Source organism: Phoenix dactylifera, chromosome 12, assembly GCF_051530095.1.
Source record: "Phoenix dactylifera cultivar Ajwa chromosome 12, Ajwa_hap1_PhDact_Kaust_v1.1, whole genome shotgun sequence".
In the NCBI taxonomy this organism is placed as follows: Eukaryota; Viridiplantae; Streptophyta; class Magnoliopsida; order Arecales; family Arecaceae; genus Phoenix; species Phoenix dactylifera.
The window spans coordinates 23401452-23422861 of NC_143201.1; the positions used below are offsets into that span (position 1 = coordinate 23401452).

Consider the following 21410-nt stretch of genomic DNA (forward strand, 5'->3'; position numbering starts at 1 on the left):
CAAGGTGGACAGAGCATTCAGGAGAGGGGGGCCGAGTGGAGATGTCGATGCCGGCGACGAGGGTGTCGGAGGAGGAGACTGCAGCATTGATCAGACCGATTTCGGTGGAGGAGATTCGGGAGGCGATTTGGTCCCTTGAGGGGGACAAGGCGCCGGGGCCGCATGGATTTCTACTGTTGCTCTTTCGGAGGTACTGGTTGATAGTGGGACAGGACGTGACGGCGGCCATACAACAGTTTTTTACTACAGCAGTGATGTCATCGGACTGGCAGCGGACCTTCATTGCCTTATACCGAAACGGCGGTATGCTTCTGAGCCGGGTCGCTTTCAACCTATTAGCCTGTGCACCACTATGTACAAGGCTACGGCAAAGATCCTTGCCGTCAGGTTGCGGGACATTCTACCGAGGTTGATTAGTCCGAAGCAGGGAGCTTTCATAGGAGGTCGGAGCATTTTCGACAATGTCATGATTGCCCAGAAGTTCATGTTTGACTTGGAGAGGGCCCCGATGAGGAGAAGCTTGATGGGAGTCAAGCTTGATATGGAGCGGGCCTACGATAGGATGCGATGGAAGTTTGTTCATCAGTCTTTGTAGGGGTTTGGGTTTCCTGAGGCGTGGATTTGGTGGATCATGAGTTGTGTCAGGACTCCATCCTTTACCATTCTGGTGAATGGCACGCCTTCTCGCTACTTTGTGTCTGCGGGTGGGCTACGACAGGGTTGTCCCCTATCCCCTCTTCTATTTATCATCTGCGCGGATGCACTATCCAGAGCGCTGCATCAGACCGTGCTTACTCAAGAGTTGAAGGCTTACAGGCTAGTGTTGGATGCCCCTTCGATCTTCCACTTGCTTTTCGCGGATGACTGCCTGTTGCTAGCTTGTGCGACACGCTGGGATGCTCGGGCTCTGGGCAGGGTTCTACAGGACTACTGTGCCATGTCTGGTCAACGAGTTAATTTCTCGAAATCCGCAGTTTGTTTTAGCCCGTCGACCAGACAGGAGGTGAGACACTCCATTAGCGAGATATTGGTGGTGGGCGAGCATGATGGTTCGATGAGATACTTGGGGGTCCCGCTCTCTGGCCGGCGATTGCACGGGAGAGATTGTTCCTACTTGGAGGCTAGCATCAGGTAGAGGATGGAGGGTTGGTAGATGCACTCACTATCTATGATGGGGAGGGTCACTTTGGCTCGGTCAGTACTCTCTTCGATTCCCATTTATTTACTTTCCCATTCCTTCATTCCAGTGTCAGTTCTGAGGTCCATTGAGCAGCTAGTCAGAAATTTGGGGGAGGCAAGGCGATAGAGGTGGTATTCATTTGCTGGCGTGGGAGGTGGTGTGCCAGCCTACTAGACATGGAGGTTTGGGGGTGCAGTCCTTACTGGTACAGAGGGAGGCATTAGTGGCTCGCCACGTTGCTAGGTATGTCATGGAGCCTGATAGTATGTGGTCCTCACTGATGAGGGCCAAGTATGGAGCTTTGGTTCCTGGTGTGAGAGCAGCCCGCCACCATTCTCTGGTGTGGCGGGAGATGTGTGCCAGAGCAGGGGTGGTCCTATCGAAGATTAGATGGGCTATTGGTGATGGTCGCTCCATCGATGTCTTGGAGGATTGTTGGGTGACTGCTGTGCCGATCAGCCGTATGCCGACCATGGTGGATTCGGTGCGACTAACGGGCCAGAGGGTCAGTGACCTATTGGATCCAGATGAGGGCGGATGGAGGGAGGGGCTGTTACGAGAGGTGTTTGGGGTGCAGCTGGCAGAGATGATTTTGGGTCTTCCGGTGCCATTTCAGGGGGAGTCTGACAGGCTGGTCGGGGCGCCGTCGGGCCGATCACAGGTGCGAGCTAGGGATCTACATGCTCTTTTCAGTAGGGAGCCAGCTAGACGGATTGAGGGAGGTTGGATCTGGAGGATGCAGATTCATCCACGAGTGGCGCTCTTCATCTGGAAGGTGGCTTGGGGCTGCCTTCCTACCAGGAGTATGCTAGTCAGACGGGGCATGTGGGTCCCTCAGGGGTGCGAGGTGTGTCCGGATACTACTATCCACGTAGGAATTTTAGACAGACTGAGAGGCAGACTCTTCTCATATGACAATCAAGGAAGCCCAACGACCATGATCGAAACCCAGCCACTGCCGAGAAGCTAGTACGAGAGGAGTAGGAGTAGCGAGTATATCAAATTGATTATTAGAAAGTGTAGGTTCAATTGGATTGGATGAATCTGTCAAGTCAAGGTCAACGTTCGATTCAACTACTTTTTGATGACCCACCGCCTTCCCTCGGACCTTCCACTCTGTTTTCTAGACTGACTGGGAGAAGCTCTTCCTTTCCGGAGCAACTTTCCCGAGGACCAATTGAGAAAGGCGGCTTCCTTTCTCTGGTGTCTGGATCTCCAGCATTTTCTAAACGAACAAGAGCCAATCCGAATTGATCCTGTAACAGGTCTGCTACAGAACGAATACGTTTATTTTTCAAGTGATTCATATCGTCAAGTGTACCCATTCCAAATTTCATTCCGATCAAATGATCCGCAGCAGCCAATACATCTCGTGGTAACAAAAATGTATTGTTCTGAGGTCGTCAAGCGGGGAAGAAGGGATGTCATAATTGGTTGAATAAGACAAAAAGAGCAGTGCCCTAGGGCTAGAGAGATATGGAGGTCGTCTCCTACTCCTATCCCCCACTCAGTAGAGACGACACAGGATCTGATACACTTGCTACGGGCCACGGTGCGGAGCTCTAGGCTTGCGGAGGAGAGGATTCTTAGGGCATACCTGGCTTACCACATCTGGTTGGACCGGAATGCTCGACTGTTTGAGGGCAGGAGGCTCTCGGCGAGGATGGTGATAAAGAGAGCTGTGCTTCAGGCCGAGGAGGTCTTTTCTTGTACTACCGTGTCTTCACTTGGGATAACTAGGGACATCTGGGGTACCCGCAGTGCTGTTTTAGCGTCCAGGTTTGCCGTTGTTTCTTGGATACCCCCACCCCTTGGTTATCTTAAAGTGAATTTTGATGGCAGTGTGGCGACGGACAGGAGGTTGGGAGGAGTTGGATTTGTTATCCGAGACCATTTTGGGAGTTTGGTTGCAGCGGGAGGGCGGGGCTCGACAGGTCTCACGGTTGCTGGGGCAGAGCTGTAGGCAGCTTGGGCGGGCATATCCTATGCGAGGCGGGTGCTCGGGGCCGGACGGGTGTACCTTGAGGGGGATTCCTCCATAGTCATAGATTGGATCCGGGGTGCTCATAGGTATGGAGATGGGCATCCGCTCATTTGGGAGACGCACATATTGGCTATGGAGATGGACGAGTTTCAGGCCGTACACATTTTCCGGGAGGCGAACACGGCTGCAGACTGGGTCGCCTCTTATGTTGCACGACACTCCGGGGAGTTCCACTGGACATCCACAGTAGAGCTACCGCCATATTTGTATTTTTTGCTTTCTTCTGATTTGGCAGGATGTACTCACGTTAGAGCTATATGAATTGCCGTTTTCACCCAAAAAAAATAATAATAACCTGCAAAAATTCTGTCGTGGTTGGAATTTGTCGAAGGATGCAAAAGAAACTCAAACTAGATAATCCTTGCTGTCTAAGAAAGCTTTTAGATAAGAAACTGGCTCCCACATATTGAAGGGGATTAGCTATCTAACTACATTGGAAAGGGAATATAGCTAATAAGTGGATACTCGTGTACCCATTATTTTGTGAAAGATAGGTAATCAACTAATCATAGTAATAATATGTTGTGAGGCAACTTTACCGTCATAAGGAAGTGTCGTGTTGGGGGGGGGGGACCCAATCATAAGACGCTGAGATGGGTCCAAATGTTGTCCGCTAACCTTCCCAGTCCATGTGAGAAAGAGAAGGGGGGAAAAGAATGAGAAATGGCTCCATTGACTCGCAAGAAACTACCCTGTCTTATTAGCTAAGATTTGAAGCATTTGCTTTCTCTTTTAAAACAAAGAATTAAATTCCAACGAGATTGAAAAAGTCAAAACTGAATCCTATTTTCAGAGTAAAAAAGAAATTAACATGACTGCGTCGGCAATCTTTTTCTCTTGGTTGGTAGGAGAGTGTGTGGAAATATAGATGGTTTCCTTCATGCATAATCCAACCATCTTGCTTCACAAAGCCAAACCAGTAAGCTTTGATCATGTGTGCTTGTTATCGGGTCCCCTATATTATAGACTAAACAACTCTGATATCAGCCACCTCCTTGCCGCACCAATTCGCCTAATAAGTTGAACCAGTCTCCTTCCATTCAAAGGTGGAGACACACAGTTTTGGACCGTCCGACAAAAGACCTGTTATGGTTAATGTGTTGTCTAATTAAATGCTATTTAATGTTTACCATAGTTACTTTTGCTAACTAGAGTCAAAGTATGAATAGATGAGTGGAGAAGAAGTTGAAGAGACATGATATGCTGTAAAAAAAAAAGGTAGAAACGGCTGAACGGTGGGTGTACCCCCTTCCACTGTTTTCCCCTGTTTTGCTGAACATAATCCAGATTTACAGCAACTTATTTTGTGAATTTAATTCTGCCTTTGTTATTTTATAATTGCTGGTGTGTCCAACCAACAGATCTGGTATCAGAGCCAGGTTGAAAGAGGTGTTGAAGGCAGAAATTTGAAGAAGAAAAAGAAGATTTTGGAGGAGAAAAATGGCCAGCACAAGTTGCGTAAATTGGAGCAGTGTACAGGTTCCTATTTTCTCAGGTGAGAATTATGATTTCTGGAGTATAAAGATGAGAACCTTATTTGTCTCCATAGATTTGTGGGATATAGTAGAATCTGGTTATGAAATTTTAGAATCCCCTTCAACTCTAACCGAAGCCCAGCAAAAGGAGTTGAAAGAAAATAAGAGCAAAGATGCAGGAGCTCTTGGAATGATACAAAGGGGAGTTTCAGAAGCTATTTTTCCAAGAATCATGGGAGCAAAAACAGCAAAACAAGCATGGGAGACATTGCAAGAAGAGTTCCAAGGAGATAAAAGGGTGAGAGCCATCAAACTCCAATCTCTTAGAAGAGATTTTGAAAATATGAGAATGAAAGAAAATGAAAGTGTGAAAGATTACTCAACCAGATTTTTGGAGTTAGTAAACCAAATGAAAATTTATGGTGAAGAAATGTCTGATCGTAAACTTGTGGAAAAGATACTAATTAGTCTACCAGAAAAATTTGACTCCATGGTTGCTGTTATTGAAGAAACTAAAGACCTCTCTAAATTGAGTGTTCAAGAGCTGTTAGGCTCTTTAAAATCTCATGAGCAAAGGTTGGAACGGCACTCCGAGAAGTCAATAGAGAGTGCTTTCCAATCTAAGCTGAATATTAGATCAAAATTTTTTGAAAAGAAATCAATGGCTTATGATCAAAATGGGGGAGACTCATTCAGAGGAGGTAGACAAGGAAGAGGAGGTAGAAATTTTAGAGGAAGAGGAAGAGGTAGAAATAATTTTGACAAAAGATTTGGTGGAGAAGGTTCTTCACAAAGATGCAATGTGTGCAACAAATTTGGCCATCTTGAGAAGAATTGCTGGTTTAAAGGGAAGCCTCAATGCTACAATTGCAAGAAGTTTGGTCATTTGCAAAAAGATTGTCGATTCAAGAATGAGCAGCAAGCAAACTTTACAGAAGAAAAGGAAGAAGGAAAGAGTGAAGAGAATTTATTTTATGCTTGCCAACATGTTTCTGAACAAAAGAATGATGTGTGGTTCCTTGACAGTGGGTGCAGCAATCATATGACACCAGAAAAACAAATTTTTCTGGATATGGATGTTTCATTTAATTCTAAGGTGAAGATGGGAAATGGTTCAGTAGTAGAAGTGAAGGGAAAAGGCAGCATTGGTGTCCAAACAAAGAAGGGCAGAAAGATTATTCGTGATGTGTTATTTGTTCCGGAGTTAGACCAAAATCTACTGAGTGTTGGACAGCTTTTGGAGCATGGTTATAGTCTTCATTTTGAAGGCAATGGTTGCAGAGTTTTTGACCAAGGAAGAGAAAAATCAATTGTGGCTGATGTTAAAATGGGCCCTTACCGAAGTTTTCCACTCACTTTCAATTATGCTACAGGTGTTGCTTTGAAAGCTAATGTGCTTGATGAATCATAGTTGTGGCATAGAAGATTTGGTCACTTGAATTTTCAAAACCTCAACCTGTTGTACAAGAAAAATATGGTGCAAGGACTGCCTATGATTGAAGAGAAAAGTGAAGTTTGTGAAGGTTGTGCCATGGGGAAGCATCATCGCCAATCTTTTCCAAAAGGAGTGGCATGGAGAGCAAAAGAGGTGCTGGAACTAGTGCATACAGACGTGTGTGGGCCTATGCACACTCCTTCTCACTCTCAAAATAGGTATTTCATACTTTTCATTGATGATTATAGTCGTATGACTTGGGTTTACTTCATGAGAAAAAAATCTGAAGTGTTTGGCATCTTTAAGAAGTTTAAATGTCTTGTTGAGAAGCAAAGTGGCCGTCCTATAAAAATTCTGCGGAGTGACAGAGGAAAGGAGTACACTTCGAATGAATTTCAAAAATTCTGTGAAGATGAAGGGATGAAAAGACAGCTTACAGTTGGCTACACTCCGCAACAAAATGGGGTGTCCGAGAGGAAGAACCAAACTGTAATGGAAATGGCCAAGTCTATGATGCATGAAGCTGGTTTACCGAAGCATTTTTGGGCTGAAGCTGTGTATACAGCAGTTTATTTAATAAACAGGTGTCCTACAAAGGCAGTGTGGCATCAAACACCATTTGAAGCTTGGAGTGGTAGAAAACCATCAGTAAAGCACTTTAAAGTATTTGGTTGTTTCTGTTATGCTCAAATTCCAAAAGAGAAAAGATACAAGCTGGATGAAGCTAGTGAGAAATGCATCTTTGTTGGCTACAGCTCAATGTCAAAAGGCTATAGGTTGTATAGTTTGAAGACCAACAATATAATCATTAGTAGGGATGTAATATTTGATGAGAAAGCTAAATGGAATTGGGAGCAAGGCAAAGTTGAAGAGCAATTTGTTCCGGTGACTATTCCACAACAAAGTGTAGTTCAAGAAGATCAAAATAATGATGGAAGCTCTCAACCTTCAAGTTCATCTTCACCACCATCATCTCCAAGCACACAATCAGCCCCAAGCTCAAGTTCATCATCATCAAGCTCAACTCCGGTAAGATTGAGAAATTTGAGTGATGTGTATGCAAGATGCAATTTTTGTGTTGTGGAACCAGAAAATTTTGAAGAGGCAGTCAAAGAAGAAGCTTGGAAGAAAGCTATGGAAGAAGAAATTGAAGTGATTGAGAAAAACAATACATGGAAGCTTGTTGATCGTCCAGAAAACAAAGAAGTTATCGATGTGAAGTGGGTTTACAAGGTGAAATTCAATACAAATGGTTCTGTTCAGAAAAACAAAGCAAGACTGGTTGCAAAGGGCTATTCACAACAGCCCGGTATTGACTTCCAAGAAACATTTGCTCCGGTTGCCCGTCTTGACACCGTGAGAGCACTTATCTCTTTGGCAGCACAAAAGGGTTGGTTGTTGTACCAACTTGATGTGAAATCAGCATTTTTAAATGGGGAGTTGAAAGAAGAAATTTATGTTGAGCAACCTCAAGGATTTATCATTGAAGGCCAAGAAGAAAAAGTGTACAAGCTGAAGAAAGCACTCTATGGGCTGAAACAGGCACCTAGAGCATGGTACAGTGAAATTGACAGCTACTTCAATGAACAAGGCTTTGAGAAAAGCAAAAGTGAGCCTACTTTGCATGTCAAAAATCAAGGTACAACTGATATTCTTATTGTTGCTCTTTATGTTGATGATTTGGTGCTAACTGGAAGCAATGCAGAAATGATTGAAAAATTTAAGAAAGAAATGATGAGAAAGTACGAAATGAGTGATTTGGGATTGCTACATCATTTTTTGGGTATTGAAGTCTATCAAGATGAAAAAGGGGTATTCATTTCACAAAAAATGTATGCTGAAAAAATTCTGAAGAAGTTTAGAATGTTTGGTTGTAAACCAATAGCTACACCCCTTGTTGTCAATGAAAAACTGATGAAAGAAGATGGAAGGAAAAGGGTCGATGCAACTCTGTATAGAAGTCTTGTTGGAAACTTGCTTTATATTACAGCTACAAGGCCTGACATTATGTTTGCAGCAAGTATGCTTTCAAGATTCATGCATTCTCCAAGTGACATCCACTATGCAGCAGCAAAAAGAGTACTTAGATACATTCAAGGCACCATGAGCTATGGAATTCAATATTCCCAAAGTTCTGAAGTGAAGTTGATTGGTTTTTGTGATAGTGATTGGGGAGGTTGTGTAGATGACATGAAGAGCACCTCTGGTTATGCATTTTCACTTGGATCAGGTGTGTTCTCTTGGTCCTCAAAGAAGCAACAATCAGTTGCTCAATCATCAGCAGAAGCTGAATATGTTTCAGCTGCTCTCACCACATCTCAAGCAATTTGGTTGAGAAGAATTTTAGAAGACATTGGTGAGAAGCAAGAGGAAGCCACTAAAATATTCTGTGACAACAAATCAGCCATAGCAATGGCAAAGAATCATGTCTTTCATAGCAGAACCAGGCATATTGCAATTAAGCATCATTTCATCAGAGATGCCATTGAAGAAGAAGAAGTGAAGCTGGAGTTTTGCAGGACAGAGGATCAAGTAGCAGATATTTTCACCAAAGCATTGCCAAAGGAGAAGTTCCATCAGTTGAGAGAAGCACTAGGAGTTCAAGACCAACAAGACCACAGACACGGTGTCCATCTGAGATGGGAGACATGGCAATCCTTGGCTTGGAGCCTCATGCTCCTCCGCATGTTTAGAGGAAGAAGGCGACGAGAATTCTTGGTACTCTTGTAAGATTGCCAAGAAAGTTGAATTTTATCTAAAATTAAGATAAAGAGTAACCAAATAAATTATGAAAACAGAGGCAAGAAATTTGATGATGGTTCTACCTTACATCCATTTCATGAATAGCTCAAACTAGTTACCCTGACAGATGTCCAATAGTACGGCACCCATGAATGGCACAACATATAATTGTCTGTCACTCATGCCCACCCCCATGCAACAAATCATAGCAACCTTTCACCACATCAGTTTGAGAACAAGCTAGTTTAATAACTTCTTTTAAGATTCATATTTAAATATTAATCTCAAACTAGAGGATCCTTGCTGCATGAAAGGCATCTTGAATAAGTTGGTCGCACACGTACAAAAGGGAAACACAGCTTTAATGCTTTATGGGATTAGATGCGATACATGAAAAAGAGATGAATATCGAGCTGCCACCCCATCATCAGTAGGCTGGAGAATATTTTTGCATGCATACCTAGCGCGCACAGCCAAGCGTCACTGAGAATTCACGATGCTTGGAAGGTCAGACCGGATCCAGCCAGCTTCTCTTGGACAATTCGGTCCAACGTCTCCCCCATTTCACGACTCAAATGATTTGCCCAATCTCCAACCTTGCCTTTTCTGAAAAACGACTCGTGCGGCACGCTTGTCTCCCTTACTTCGTATACACCTCTTTTATTCACCTCCATACTGCTGAGCTTCTCAAAACTGCACAGTTGTACAATCTCCTCCACCACCCCATCCTTCTCCTCCTCCTCCGAGAAGGGACGCCCCACGAACTCCGCTACCCTTCTCACGTTCATCTCCTCGTACTTCAGGAACAGCACCTTCTCCGACCTCCTCAGGCTCTCCCTCCAGTACTCGAGATTATGATCCCAGATCGGCCGAAAAGCGAGACCCCACCGCAAAACAACTCGAAGGCTTCGCTCAGCCCCATGCTGTCGGGCTTGAGCTTTTGCGCGATGTGCCACAACGAGACCACCACATCCTTGGGGTCTCGGCAGAGATAAACTAGCCGGCAACCGCAGTCGGCCACAGAGGACGGCAATATGGAGTAAGGCAAGTGGGTGGCGAGGAGCCTCGGCGGAGGGATCGCCTCCAGATCGGGGAATCGATGGCGAAAGGGGACCTCTAAGAAGGGCACACATGCATGGGGGTTGCGGGTGAGCAGAGGGTGTTGAGCGAAGGTGTAGTTGGTGCGGTTCATGATGGCGAACAGAAGTGCTTTAAGCCAGGTGGTGCCGGATTTGGGCTGGGTGACGAGGATGAGGTCGGAGGGGCAGGGCTTGAAGTGATCTTGGAGGGCCATCACGCGTGGAAGCATATTTTCATGGACCCAAAAGCCTTTGTACATTCTGAGGGGATGTGCAAAAAATCCTTTATGTTTTCGTAGCGAGGATTGGAGATCGCTGTGCTCCTTGGTGGAGACTTCGCCTCTCTCCTCTTGAGGATTCTCTTGAGGATTGGAAGGAAGAGAAAAATCCATTGGACTCAAACTTGATAATCCTTGCTGTCTAAGAAAGCCTTTATATAAGAAGCTGTTTGCTACCTAGTTACATTGGAAAGAAAATATAGCTAATAAGTGGATATTCATGTATCCACTATTTTGTGAAAGATAGGTAATCATTTAACCATGGTAATAATATGTTTTGTGAACAGAATTCTTACCATTCCGTTCCCCAAAGATGTAATTTTTTTTCGAATTATGAAAAAACTAGTGTTAGAAGCTTCAAAACAACCACAATCTCCATAAAAGTGAATGATTTTGGTGAATATTTTTCTTTTAAAAAAATTACTCTGGCATCACAACTATTAAGTTATCAATAGATTAGCTCGCACCTTTAAGTTTAAAAAACTATTTTTATTTATCAATTAAAAATTTGTATTATTGTACCATACAAAGTTATAGTTTTTCTAAAAAATAAATATTTGAAATGTACAATGATGAAAAGTGATAAAAGAGTTGTTCGGGAGGAGGTTGGATAGCGATGGTCATGACCATATATAATTGACAAAAAATATATTTCAATTCGAATCAAATCCATTTTCTATTTATTTTTCATCAATTAATTAGTTGAATCTCATAGTGCCATTCATTCTAATGGATCTCATCAAGAGAGAGAGAGAGAGAGAGAGAGAGAGAGAGAGAGAGAGATGGGGGGAGGTGGATCGTGGGACTCACTCTGGTTTCCAACTTATCATATTATAACCACATCTTTTTGTCTTTTCTTTTGACCACAAAGTACAATCATGGATACTTCACGTGCCAAGTACTTGTCAAGGTTGATATTCATTCATGAAAGAAGCTAAGAACGACGGTTGACAGATTAGGTGGGGAACATCTTCAGGAGAACAGAGGAGGAGGAGGCGGCTATTGACAGATTACAGTCTCAGGAGGTACAGATGGGAGGGTTATCGGAGGTGGAGATGGGGGAGCTCAGATCGCACTTGGCCTTGCATGATTCCCTACTCAGGCAGCAGGATACATTATGGAGACAGAAGTCCAGGGTCCAGTGGATCTTGGAGGGAGATCGGAATACTAGATTCTTTCATCAGGCGACAGTGATCAGAAGGCATCAGAACAGGATCAGAGTTATCAGGAGGGAGGATGGGCAGCTGTCGGAGGACCCGGACACGATTCGGAGGATTATGGAGAGTTTCTTTAGATTGAGGTGGACGGAGCCGTTGGATGGGGGGAGTCGAGTGGAGATGCCGATGCCTACTGTGAGGGTGTCGGAGGAGGAGACAGATGCACTGATTAGACCGGTATCAGAGGAGGAGATCAGGGCGGCAGTGTGGTCTCTTGAGGGGGAGAAGGCACCAGGGCCAGATGGTTTTCCACCGTTATTTTTCCGGAGGTACTGAATGGTAGTGGGACAGGATGTGACGGCGGCCATACAGCAGTTCTTTTCCACAGCTGTGATGTCACCGGATTGGCAGAGGACCTTCATCACCTTGATTCCAAAGCGGCAGGATGCTACTGAGCCGGGTCACTTTCGACCGATCAGCCTATGTACCACTTTGTATAAGGCAACGGCGAAGATTCTTGCTGTCAGGATGAGGGACTTACTCCCGAGATTGATTAGTTTGGAGCAAGGTGCTTTCATAGGTGGTCGGAGCATCTCCGACAATGTATTGATAGCTCAGGAGTTCATGTTCGATCTGGGGAGGGCCCCGATGAGGAGGAGCTTGATGGGGGTCAAGCTTGATATGGAGAGGGCCTATGATAGGATGCGGTGGGACTTTGTCCACCAGTCTCTGCAGGTGTTTGGCTTCCCGGAGACTTGGATTCAGTGGGTTATGGGTTGTGTCAGGGCTCCTTCTTTCGCCATCTTGGTGAATGGCACACCCTCCCGTTTCTTTGTGTCGTCAGGTGGTTTGCGGCAGGGATGCCCGCTTTCTCCCCTATTGTTCATTATCTGTGCGGACGCTTTATCCAGACTCTTGCATCAGGCTGTATCTTCTCAGGAGCTGGATGCTTACAGACCGGTAGTGGGTGCCCCCGCGATCTCTCACCTGCTGTTTGCGGATGATCTTTTGCTACTGGCCCGAACGACACGATAGGACGCCCGAGTGCTGGGTAGGGTTCTACGGGACTACTGTGCTATATCTGGTCAACGGGTTAATTTTTCGAAATCTGCAGTTTGCTTCAGCCCGTTGACCAGACGAGAGGAGAAGAACCCTATCATGGAGATTTTGGGGGTGGCTGAGCAGGATGGCTTGTTGAGGTATCTGGGAGTTCCGCTGTCTGGTCGGCGGCTTCGCGGCAGGGATTGTACTTTTCTGGAGGCTAGCATCCGGCAGAGGGTGGAGGGTTGGCAGAGGCACTCACTATCCATGATGGGGAGGATCACGCTGGTTCGGTCAGTCCTTTCCTCGATCCCTACTTATCTACTTTCTACTACATTCATCCCGGTGGCGGTTTTGAGGACCATTGAGCAGCTTCTCAGATGTTTTATCTGGGGGAGGCAGGGTGGTAGAGATGGCATTCATCTGCTGGCATGGGAGGTGGTGTGTCAGTCGACGAGGAGGGGTGGTTTAGGGGTACAGTCTTTGATGGTGAGACGGGAGGCTCTAGCGGCGCGACATGTCGCTAGATTTGTTATGGAGCCCGATTGCATGTGGTCCTCGTTGTTGAGGGCTAAGTATGGAGCTTTGATTCCTGGAGGGAGAGCAGCCCGTCACCACTCTCCAGTGTGGAGGGAGATGTGTGCCAGAGCTGGGGCGGTACTGCCGGAGATCAGATGGGCTGTTGGTGATGGACGCTCGATTGATGTGCTGGAGGACCGTTGGGTGACTGCGCAGCCGATCAGCCGCTTGCCCACCATGGTGGACTCCGGACGCTTAGCCGGTTGTAGGGTCAGCGATCTGATGTTCCCAGATGAGGGCAGGTGGAGGGTGGGGTTGGTCCGAGAGGTGTTTGGGGAGCAGCTGGCAGAGTTGATCTTGGCTATTCCGGTGCCCTCTAGAGGGGAGTCTGATAGGCTGATTTGGGTACCATCGGGGCGGTCACAGGTGCGGGCTAGGGATCTTATGGTACTTTTCAGTGGGGAGCCAGTCAGGCAGATCGAGGGGGGATGGATTTGGAGGATGCGTATCCATCCGCGGGTGGCACTTTTTATCTGGAAGGTGGCCTGGGGATGCCTACCTACCAGAAGTGTGCTAGTCAGGCGGGGAGTGCGGATCCCCCAGTTTTGTGTGTTGTGCACAGATGTGGTAGAGACCATTGAGCATGTCCTTCTGCAGTGCCCCAGGGCTAGGGAGATATGGAGGAGGTCACCGGTTCCTCTTCCTTGTTCAGTGGAGTCGGCACAGGATCTGTTACATATGTTGCGGGCTTCCATGCGGAGCCCTAGGTTCGTCCAGGCGGGTATACTTAGAGCATATCTGGCCTACCATATTTGGTTGGATCGGAATGCACGTCTGTTTGAGGACAGGAGGCTCACGACGAGGATGGTGGTGGACAGAGCTGTACTTCAGGCTGGGGAGGTTTCTTCCAGCCTCGACTTGTGCCCTTCCGGGACGGCCAGGGACATCTGGGGTACTCATTGTGCTGTTCTAGCGCCCAGGTTTGTGTTTGCTTCTTGGGTGCCCCCACCCCCCGGCTATCTCAAGGTGAGTTTTGATGGTAGTGTTGCATTAGAGGGCAGGTCCGGCGGGGTTGGATTTGTCATCAGAGATCATCTTGGACGGCTGGTAGTGGCGGGTGGCCGATATACGCCTGGGCTCACAGTAGTGGGTGCCGAGCTACGGGCAGCTTGGGAGGGTGTGTCCTATGCGAGACGGGTGCTTGGCGCTAGGCGGGTGCATCTCGAGGGGGATTCCTCTATAGTGATCGACTGGATTCAGGGTGCGGACAGATATGGTGATGGACATCCTCTCATTCGGGAGACCCGCAGGATGGCATTGGAGATGGACGACTTCGAGGCAGTACATGTGTTCCGGGAGGCGAACAGTGTGGCAGACTGGGTCGCCTCTTACGTTGCACGACATTCAGGGAACTTTTGTTGGACTTCCACGGCGGGGCTCCCGCCCCCACTGTATTTTTTGCTTTCTTCAGATATGGCAAGGTGTACTCACGTTAGAGCTATATGAAATTGCCGTTTTCACCAAAAAAAAAAAAGAAGCTAAGAACGTCAACATTTTCAAAAGTATGACATCTGTAATGACCAACATGAAGATTCCGAACATGTCGTTACTACTAGGCTAGGCTGAAATCAACATTTGGTTGCACCAAATCTCTAATTCTCTGCTGAAATTGGTTGAGTATCTATCCAATTCCAAGGCGGAATAGAAAATTAAAGCCATCTTGGCTTATACAACTTGGCTTATTTGATAAAGTAGATATCTGAGAATTTTTCTTAATCCTACAGTCCCACCAGAAAGTATAATCCGACATGTTGATGGATGGTATTCAGATGTTAGGACTCATACTTGATAATCCTTGCTGTCTAAGAAAGCCTTTATATAAGAAGCTGGTTCCCATATATTGAAGGAGATTGGCTACCTAATTACATTGGAAAGGAAATATATGACTCGTTAATCTTTCTGTTCCAAGTTTGATGTAAACATATCATGATGCATGCTTGAGTTCAAACAAAGATGTGATGAAAACTTGAATAGACTTAATACGTCCAGGTGTCAAAGTGAACAACCATCATGCTATTTTATGAAATCGAGTGCATAGAAGTAGTCACCAATCATGATATGAGGGTTTGCTCGTGATGACGCTTTGTACTTCCAAGCGGCAAAGTATAAATAGGAGTTAGATGCTGCTAGATTTACAGATACCGGAGTTCTGTGATAATAGACCCCTCGAAGGTGGTGTTTAATGCTAAAAAGTGTAGCAGAGTCTACCGATATATATATATATATATATATATATATATATATATATATATATATATATGCTAGATTAGATAACTAATGTGATCATCTGCATGAATCAATCACGGTATAAGAATTGCCAGTGTTGATACCTTCATGTTATGTTAAAAAAGAGAGGTTCCAAATGAGCATGTATGTCAACAAATGGAAACAAATCACTATAGAGTGAATAGCTTGCAAATCATTTTAGATCAGCTAACCACTGTAGTTTGAACATTTTGTTGATATATTGACCACATTAAAATGCTTAAGGCAATCTGCAGGATACTGGATCTAATGATAAACAAGAAACATGCGAGTTTCATAAGGAGGGATAATTCCTTGGTAGTAATGCATGGGATCCAATACCCTGATGTCCATTCGGGCTGAAGAACATATTAGATATCAATGGCAAGTCACTAGTGGAGACACTTATCATATTATGCAGGACTTGCCATGGCTGCTTTAGAAGCTGTTGAATCATTGGCTCATGGGCAGAGTGAGGACGTAATTCTGCACTTAATGCATGAAGAAAAGGATCCTGGTTTTGCAGCCATTTTCGCAAACCTCTTCTTGATTCCAGCAGGGTTTCTCCATAAATGCTGAGCTTGTTATTTTTCTTTTCATGGATGAAAAATAGAATGACCGGAAGCCAGAAGCGCTCTCAAGAACCAGTGCTTAAACAACGTTTATCTACTAGAACAGTTCTGGTTGGCCTGGCTTGACAGTTCATAGTTGCACAGTCCCTGTTTGGAATCATAAGAGGCAGCAATAAGTAGACAAATCAATATGCAAGAGATGACTTGGTAAATAGTTAGGATGCAACCACATTTGGAATTGGCACCGTCTTCAAGTTGCAAATTATGATACAACGAGAAGAAAGATTGCTGGAAATGCTCCATAAGAGGAAGCACGTCCTAGATGCTAAACATAAAAGTAAAGAATTTGTGAAGGGTTACTTGGTAGTCAGAATGTAGCTCATTGTTCAGCTGGTTATCGTGAACCATAAAAAAAATAAAAAATAAAAAAAATCCCAGTTTCCTCAAAATATTTCTAGATTCACAAGCTGATACGAAATGGGAATCTGAATATGATGAGAAAATCGAAAAAAAAAAGTAGTAAGAGGAAGTTGATTAATGGCAGATACTAAATCCGCCAAATCAATGCGACCCCAAAAACTTTAGAATAGCAATAATGGAGAGTTGGTGGCTTAAATTTTTTATCCGAAAATGAGGGAAAAGGCCCATGGAACATGAATACTTGCAGTTTGGGCTGCTAAAAAGTCACAAAAAAAAAAGGACAAAGCGCAACAACTTCCTCTTTTTATTGTTATCATTCAGTATGGTAATAAAATCCTATTTGGTTCTCATCTGCCAAATGGTACTAAGCATGTAACAAGCTTGAGAGAAAAGGGTCATCAGTCAGTCCATCTAGAGTAGACTACTCTCGAATCTCAATTAAGATGACAGAATATAGTTCAGATGAAAAGTGACATGAAAAAGGATGATTCTTAAACCATTTTGAAAATGAACCCCAGAGGGCAGATAAGAAGGAAGAAATACGCAAACGGAGTGCTTTGAGATCTGCATAAGCAGATGGATGATAGAGGATCTAGCTCTTTAAGTGATAAAGGATCGAGCTCTTCGAAATTTATGCAAATAGATAAATGATAAAATATAGAGTCCGTTAAGATCTGTGCAAGTAGATGAATCATAAAGGACAAAGCATTTTGAGATTGCGTGAAAATCATGATTTGATTTTTTTATTTTATTAGTAGTGTTAGAATTCAGATAGATGTGTGAATTCTATTGCAATGAAAATAAGATTTTGATGGCTAATTAAATTTTTTTATGTTTTGGGGGTTTAAATTTTACAGCCCCAAATTGGAAGGAAGTAATGCGTAACGGAAAGTTTCTGAGGTCAACCGCCTCCGTAGAAAAAGCCGCGGCAAAATTAATATGATCAATGCATAAATTTCTTTTTTTTCCCCTGGAAATGTTGAGAGGACAACACGGTCAAAAAGAAACTTTAAAAAATAAAACATGAAAACCAAATCTTTCAAAACTCAGATGAAATGAAGACTTGATAACGTCAGATCGGATCGATCCACGCACGAAAACAAAAATAAATCAAAGAAATCGTTGAACTTAAATGAATAAAGAGAACGAGAACCGCATCTTCCTTCCTCTGAAACAAAACCCTCGGACTCTTTCTATTCTCTTCGATCTACTTCGATGCTCGATTAACCTCTCTTTGTTTTAGTTTTCTTAGGTCAAGGAGGTGTTGGGCTCTAAAACGTTCGCCCACCTTTGATCAAATCACCAACATACACGTGGTCAGTCAAGAGGCTGACCTCTAGAGTTCCTCATGCAGATACTATAATATTTCAAGGTAAGCTCATCAAATCGATGGCCTTGTTATGTTATTTAATCTCGCAAAACATAGGAACCGTAATCACAATTATTTATCGAAATACGTTAACCGTAATAAAAACCCTACTTCGTGATTGTCGCTTCATTTATATTTTTTTATTGAATATGCTAAGCATCATATTGAAAAGAGTCGGCCTAATGTTAGGTATCCCTACGGACCCTACCTACCATTGATGCATTTTGCTATATTTAAAGGTAAGCTCATCAAATCGATGGCCTTGTTATGTTATTTAATTTCATGGATGATGGGAACTGTAATCACAATTATTTATCAAAACATGTTAATCTAATCAAAATCTTACTTTGTGATTGTCGCTTCATTTATATTTTTTTATTGAATACGCTAAGCATCATATTAAAAAGAGTCGGCCTAATGTTACTTGTCCCTTACCAACCATTGACACGTTTTTCCATATTTCAAGGTAAGCTCATCAAATCGATGGCCATGTTATGTTATTTAATCTCGTGGATGATGGAAACCATAATCACAATTATTTATCGGAACACGTTAACTGTAATCAAAACCCTACTTCGCGACTACCGCTTCATTTATATTTTTTTATTGAATATGCCAAGCATCATATTGAAAAGAGGCGGCCTAATCTTGTTTCTAGCCGGCTTGTTTATTTTCGATTCTGCTGTATGAATCTTTTCCTAGGGCTCGGCCAAGTATACATCCTTCTATAGTCTTGAATGGCCATCACATATGGAAGGAAGTCTTCATGCATCTAAAAGCCTTTATTGATACATTCCTGCTGGAAGTTAGCATCCTTCCCATATGGAAAGGAGGGTATGAGATCGTGGACTCCTTTGGTGGGGTACCCTTGGTCTCCTTTTTCCCTCTAGATTAACCACATGTTGAGTTTTCATCAGTCTGATGTCTACCATTTTTATTTAACATGCCATCTTGACATTGCGAATTCCAGTTAGAATATACTTGAAAAATCCAGTGGAATTGGAGTGAATTTTCTATAAGAATCGGGCATATTAGTCTGCTCAGCTTGTTTTTCCGAAGAAATGTCCTAGTTTTGGCCTATATCCCATCTACAGGCCTATTGGACTGTAGGATTAGCAAAATAGTTTTTTGCATGAATACCCTTCTCAAAATTCAAATTTGAGTGAATACTCTTTTAAAATTTATATTTATTTCTGTACTCTCATAAAAACACTATTTTTGCACAAATGCCCCTAATATAACGGTTCTTCTAACACCGCTAAGGAAAACCATATTTATTTTAATTAATAATACAATAAAATTTTAAAATTACTAATTTTTTCTCAATCGCGATTGCCTTATAAATGTTTCTTTTTGCACATCTACCTATTAAAGGCATTTTAGTCATTTTAATTTGAAATCATTAATTTTTTAACCGCATTAGATGGCGTGGGTACATATGCAAAAATAAGAATAAAAAGATAGCAGCATAGCAAAACAAGCGTTTGGGGTATATATGCAAATATCAAATTTAGAAATATATTAATATAAAATTCAATATTTAGAAGGATATTCATGCGAAACACCTTTATATATATATATTCTTTCTATAGAATTTGGGCTGAAGAAAAATTGATTTGATATTGGTCTTACTTAAATAGACTATATAATCTATAATTCTACAAACATTTCAGTCCAATTCAACTAGATTTTTCAAACAAATTCTTAGTATACCATGATTACCCGGCGAGAGCGCAACTTACTATGATTTATGGGATTGGTTTTGTAATTGTCAGGGGCTACGCCTGGAAAGCATCGTGTAATTGGGCCATTCCGCTAGAACCTTGTCAACTCGATCTGAAGTATGTTCCATTTCGGCATGGCAAATATTGCATCCCTCGTGAAAGATTTTAAAATTCAACTCTCTCGGAAACCTTAAAATATTATCAAGAAAGGATAAGGATAAGGGTTGCCAAGAAAGTTGAATTTTATCTAAAATTAAGATAAAGAGTAACGAAATAAAAAATAAAACAAAGGCAAGAAAATTGATGATGGTTCTACTTTACATCATTGATGATGGTTCTACTTTACATCCGTTCCAAGCATAGCTCAAACTAGTTACCCACCAGACAGATTTCCAATCATACTGCACCGATGAATGGCACAACCTCCTGTACGTCCGTCACTCATGCCTACCCCAAACAAATCATTGCAACCATTCACCACATCAGTTTGAGAACTAGCTAGTTTAATAACTTATTTTAAGATTCATATTTAAATATTAATCTCAAACTAGACGATCCTTGCTGCATGAAAAGGCATCTTGAATAAGTAAGAAGATGGCTGCACACGGACAGAAGGGAAGCACAGCTTGCTTTAGATGGGATACATGAAAAAGAGATAAATATTGAGCTGCCACCCCATCATCAGTGGGCTGGAGAATTTTTTTGCATGCATGCATAGTGGGCACAGGCGCACAGCTAAGTGTCTCTGAGAATTCACGATGCTTGGAAGGTCAGACCGGATCCAGCCAGCTTCTCCTGGACAATTCGGTCCAACTTCTCCCCCATTTCACGACTCAAATGATTTGTCCAATCTCCAACCTGGCCTTTTCTGAAAAACGACTCATGCGGCACGGTTAGCTCCCCTGCTTCGTATATACCTTTTTTATTCACCTCCGAACTGCTGAGCTTCTCAAAACTGCACAGTTGTACAATCTCCTCCACCACCCCATCCTTCTCCTCCTCCTCCGAGAAGGGACGCCCCACGAATTCCGCTAGCCTTCTCACGTTCCCCACCGGCTCGGCCATCATCTCCTCGTACTTCAAGAACAGCACCTTCTCAGACCTCCTCAGGCTCTCCCTCCAGTACTCGAGAATATGATTCCAGATCGGCCCGGACAACGAGACCCCGTCGCAAAACAACTCGAAGGCTTCGCTCAGACCCATGTCGGGCCTGCCCTTACGCGCGAAGTGCCACAGCGAGACCACCACATCCTTGGGGTCTCGACATAGATAAACTAGCCGGCAACCGCAGTCAGCCACAGAGGTCGGCAATATGGAGTAAGGCAAGTGCGTGGCGAGGAGCCTCGGCGGAGGGATCGCCTCCAGATCGGGGAATCGATGGCGAAAGGGGACCTCTAAGAAGGGTACACACTCATGGGGGTTGCGGGTGAGCAGAGGGTGTTGAGCGAAGGTGTAGTTGGTGCGGTTCATGATAGCGAACAGGAGTGCTTTATGCCATGTGGTGCCGGATTTGGGCGGGGTGACGAGGATGAGGTCGGAGGGACGAGGCTTGAAATGATCTTGGAGGTCCATCACGCGTGGAAGTAAACTTTCAGCGACCCAAAACCCTTTGTACATTCTGATGGGACGTAGCAATCCTCTTTGCCTTGGCAGCGAGGATAGGTGATCGTTGTGCTCCTTGGTGGAGACTTCGCCTCTCCCCTCTTGAGGATTCCCTTGAGGATTGGAAGGAAGAGAAAAATCCATTAGACTCTGGGGCTGCTGGTTTTCTTGGTCGAGACACTGGATATCCAATCGGACGCCCTCTCTGCAGCTGCAATGCCAGCGATACGGCTCTATATAAGAAGTTAAAGAATGGGACAGAATATTATTACTTGCGCCATCAGGTGGGGTCTGATTTGATGGAATTGATCGTTTTTTTTTTTTTTTTTTGAGTATGGTGGAGGGAGACGCACGGCCTGTCCCCGGGCCTTTTTTTTTTTTTTTTTTTTTGCGTGGCATGTAATCCCGTTTCAGAATTTTTCACCCTTATTTTTTATTTTTTGGGTAGAGCATCCCTCCTTCGATGGGA

The 21410-nt window shown here is 43.9% G+C and overlaps 2 pseudogenes across 1 annotated transcript; both read right to left on the reverse strand.

Annotated features, from left to right (window-relative positions):
• Positions 1 to 9217: 9217 nt before the first annotated feature.
• Positions 9218 to 10387, reverse strand: LOC148700490 (cytosolic sulfotransferase 15 pseudogene; annotated as a pseudogene).
• Positions 10388 to 19838: 9451 nt separating this feature from the next.
• LOC120112003 (flavonol sulfotransferase-like pseudogene) lies at positions 19839 to 21208 on the reverse strand (annotated as a pseudogene). Its single transcript, XR_016398145.1, has one exon. The product of XR_016398145.1 is annotated as a flavonol sulfotransferase-like pseudogene (transcript).
• Positions 21209 to 21410: the final 202 nt, after the last annotated feature.